This window comes from Arctopsyche grandis, chromosome 3 (genome assembly GCF_051622035.1).
Source record: "Arctopsyche grandis isolate Sample6627 chromosome 3, ASM5162203v2, whole genome shotgun sequence".
Taxonomy (NCBI): domain Eukaryota; kingdom Metazoa; phylum Arthropoda; class Insecta; order Trichoptera; family Hydropsychidae; genus Arctopsyche; species Arctopsyche grandis.
Genome location: NC_135357.1, coordinates 29534458 through 29539359, shown reverse-complemented (window position 1 = coordinate 29539359; position 4902 = coordinate 29534458).

Here is a 4902-nt window from a genome sequence, read left to right as displayed (position 1 = left end):
TGGCAACTATGATAAGATTCATTCAAATTTATGCTTGGTTTATATGTAATTATCTTTTTTTTTAATTTTCGAATATATTCGAATATTCGAATAGCTCTTGATTTACTATTCGATATTCGAATAGTTGAAGTCGACGAATATTTGGGATCCCTAGTAGCTATTAAAAAATATATAAAATTCATTGTGGATATAATTTAGTAAAAATAAAAATCATTTAAAAATCAAAATCAAATATACACACATAGTACATATATCAACTTGTCAAAAAAGTCATATTATTCCTCCACTATCTACGCCCCATCAAAGCATGACTCAATTGCCCTACTAGGTAAAGAGCCGGCAGGGATTTGATCCTTCGCCGAATGTTAATCCTAACCCAAACACACACACACACATACACAGTATGAGTCATATTTATGTGTGTGTTTCGAGGCAATTCCCACGTGTAGTGGTCGCTCGCCCCCTGGAGCAGTTTTAACAATGCTGTCCTGCGAGTAGCTGTTCATATGGTTATTCTGTCCCATAAATTCCGGCCGTTTAGTTTTATATATCGGAGAGGACGCGCGCGAGCTCTTCCCCCTTATCCCGAGGATTTGATTGTGAAGCGATAGTGGGATTTTTATGTTAGGACCCAGCCTCCCCCTTTCTCTCTCTCTCTCTCTCTTTCTCACCCTCTATCCGAAACCCACCCTTATGTCTGGTGCCGTCGCCGCCGGGTCAACCCTTATCCTCCGGCGTGCGCCGCGGCCATCTTTCTCTCGGTTAACCTTCTGCTCCAGCGATCGGCAAACTTTCAGGATACGCTTATATTTTTACGACACAGAAGGGTGTCCTACCCATTTGCATAAATATATTGCACTACAGCCTGTTCCGCAACTAATTTCTTCGTTTGATGTTCCATCGAAATGACGCTAGTAATATAATTAAATCGTACATTTTTAAAAAGATCTATCAATGACTCAAAATTCTAATTAAAAAAGTTCTATTTATAAATTAGTCAAAACTTGGCTCACTAGTGAAGCATATTTTTACCATTAGTAACGTTATGGGTTCAAATACTGGCCGGAATTGAAAGTACTCAATGCTACGAGTATTCAAGGTTTTTTTCTTAGTAAAAATGATCACTTTGATCACTTTGAAACTTTGCCATTTTGCGGGGTTTGGCCCCTGAGAGAGATTTCAAATGTGAAATAGAATACTAATTAACATGTTTCAAAATTCAAAAAAATCTCGAAGCGATGACAGTTTTCGACTACGTTCGTTTTGTCAGATTTTATTTGTTTAAACGCCTAATATTTTTTTATAATTAGTTTTTATATATTAGTATTATTATATATACTTGTTTATATAATTTAATAATTAAGGTCTATTCAAACTAGAACAGCACGTACCAGCAAGTACAGAAAGTATTCTTTGGTACAGTAAAAATCAGTCAGTCTAAGTATAGTCAAAGCTAATTTTTATAAATGAAGCTATTGCTACAAACCTGTAAGTTTTTTCTCTTATATGACAAAATTATGATATTAATTTAAAAATGTTTATGAAATGATAGTGTTTTATACCTGGAATTTTTCAATTGAATAATAGTACTGGAAATGAATATATTATGTATGTATGTTTGAAATCCCATTAAGACCGTAATATTCATCCAGGCATCCTTTCTATGAGCTTATTCTTGCGACGTTTTTCGTTCTATTCCCTTTTTTATTACAATATCCATTGCGAATTACATACATATATGTATATACCTTCACATATATTTTCTATTATACATATGTACATTATTATAAAGTAAATTACTTTTTGCTTGGGGGACTTGGCGTGGGCTGTGATGTTACAATTTTCCTATAAATACATACAAACAAATTATCATACCTGGAAAAGATTTCAGGTTTGTGTATTTTTTTCTCTTATATAATCCTCTCTTTCATACTGAAGTCGAATAACATCACGTAAAATTGGCTCAGTATTTTTATATACAGTTATATGTAGTATAGTGACAATTTGTAAAGGAAAAACCCTGAACGACAAATAAAAAAATAAAAATACGATTTTGACCACTTTTTTTGAACTTTGTGAGACGATTAAAAAAAAACACAAATGAAATTTCATTTCCTGATTATATTCTCCATTTATTTCAAATCAAATATTTGCGGCTTTCAATTGTATATTTATGATACTCAATGACGTCTTATTCAGCGCATATTGAAATCTTAAAGTTATCATCTGAATAAGATAACATCGAATAATCTATTTAATCTCTCTCTCTCTACTCCATGCTCAAAGCAGTCGAGTTCGTATAATTGCATATTTAAATATTATATATTATCTACCATAAAAATACGCACCATTAAAATCAAAATATAGAATTGACCCAGATATTGTATTCAATGTTGCGTCACAGAATTCCTGTTGAAATTTTTACGTTGCGTTTGAAATTATCTTGTCGTTTTTCGATAGACGCTTATTTATAGGCACGGCTTTGAACAGTCAAAGGGGTCTTTTGTGACCGTTTTTTTTTTTGCGGTATCGTTGTATATTTTGTTTTCGCTTTTTGTATACATCGATGTAAATTTAAATTGAATTAATGATATCGTCTCGATCGAAACGGAACGAGCGTTTTCCCCCGACGTCCGACAAAAGGGCCGGGTAGCGTTTTTCTTCCACTCGCTGCTTTTCTTCTCCGACATACATACGTGAGAAAATAAAGACGGAGACGGCGGAAAAAATACTTAAAAGAAGAAGAAAGGATGCCGAAAAGAAAGGCATATAATAAAGGCGCGTTGAAAGGAAAATATTTTGCGAGTAAATAAAATGAAAACTTTCCGTCCCTCCGCTTAATTTTCTTCGCACAATTAAGCGAATGAGGAAATTCTTACTAATGAGAAAGTTGTCAAAAACATCACGAGAGTTTTACAACAACGGAAGTGTATGAGAGAGAGGGAGAGAAAAAACTTTTCAACATTCGCACAAAAGAAGCCTATTTTTGTTAATGCACGATACTGCAGAGGAGATGATATAAAACAGTACGAGATAATAATAAAATAAAATAAAAAAAAAAACAAATAAAAATAGTAAACATTTGCGAACAGTCGACGCATGCAAATCCAGGCCGATAACATCTATATATCCGAACGATCTAAATTTGCATGCGGATTTGATTTGACCGCAAAAAAAGTTGGCATCCCCTGATCGTGTACACCCCCAGCGTATGAATCATTTAATACGAAGTAATTTCGTTACGAAAGCAATTATTTTTCAGTCTCCCTTTTTATTTTTTGCAAAATGCATACACACAGCCAGGCAAGAAGACACCCTAACATCCCCTAACTGTACGTAATCCCCTAAATCCGGCAATCAAACATTGTATCATCGCTTCCTCTCACCGCATATTCTACTGTGATGGATCTTTTATAAATAGACTGCATCCGACGAGAAATGAATAGAGAAACTAATACATTAATACATACATGCATTGGTAACTATATTTAGTATTATACTTTGATTATAAATTTTGCTATATTTAGATACTAGATTGGTTTACATCATAAATAAACTAACTATCGAAAGTTCTTTAATATTTACATATCATCATCATCATCATTTACAGCCATTCGCCAACCACTCCTGGATAAAGGCCTCTCCAACACACTTCCACTCGTCTCTGTTTTGCGCAACTCTCGTCCCCGCACATTTTCCTAATTTCGCCCACCCATTTTCCCTGCGATCTTCATGGGTACCATTCAAGCACTTCTTTTGTCCACCTTTCGTCCATTCTTCTAGCCACGTGACCCACCCATTGCCATTTCAATCTCTTTACTCTATCCACTATGTCCACTACCCTTTTCATACTTCTCACCCACGTATTCCGCTTCCTGTCTTTCCTCGTTATGCCAAGCATGCAGCGTTCCATACTTCTTTTTGTGCATTGGATTTTGTGTAGCATTTTGGCGTTCCGTTTCCAAGTTTCACCGTCTAAATGCACTCCATCCTAATTTCATACGTCTTTTTGTCTCTTCATTTTTCACCCGACGTGTCAATTTATCATCTAATGGGAAGCTATTAGGCATGTAATAACTATTGAACATTAGCTTAGTCTTATCTATGTACGTTAATTTTCAATCCTACTTTTCTACATTCCCTGTCCACCTGTGATAGTCTGTTAAGTAGGTCAGCTGGATCACGAGCTATTAAAACTATATCGTCTGCGAACCGAATATATAATAGAACATCACTGTTTTGCTTGTTAAATAGTTATTTTTCAAAATATTATTGCTTTCATATTCGAATGAAATATTTATATATATATATATATATATATATATATATATATATATATATATATATATATATATATATATATATATATATATATATATATATATATATATATATATATATATTAAATATTTACTTACATACATATGGACATATGTTATACAAGTATGCGCGTCGCGTTGAAAATTTAATTTTACAAACATTCCTTCCAACAAAGTTCAGACTTTGTATTTATCGTATTTAAAAGAGGTCCTTACGATCAATTTTCGATCATCCCGTCACTTTCATCGGGATTACGAAACGAGCGAAACACCTGAGAGACTCCCCCTTGGGACTGATCGCCGGATTATGCAAATGAGCAGAAATTTTCGCTCGATTGCGTCGAATTAGGTGATTATTTAACATAATTAAAAATATAATTTGATTAGATAGGTCTAAATTATCCTGTTCATAGACTATAAATACACACATGTATTAAAAAAGTTATTTTTTTCCGTTTTACTTTCTTGAAGTAAATCTTTTCTTTACAAACGGTATATTGAATTACTTCTACATACATATACATATACTTGAATGCAAACATTTGCAACGCTGAAACAATGTATAAAATTGTATTAAGAAAAT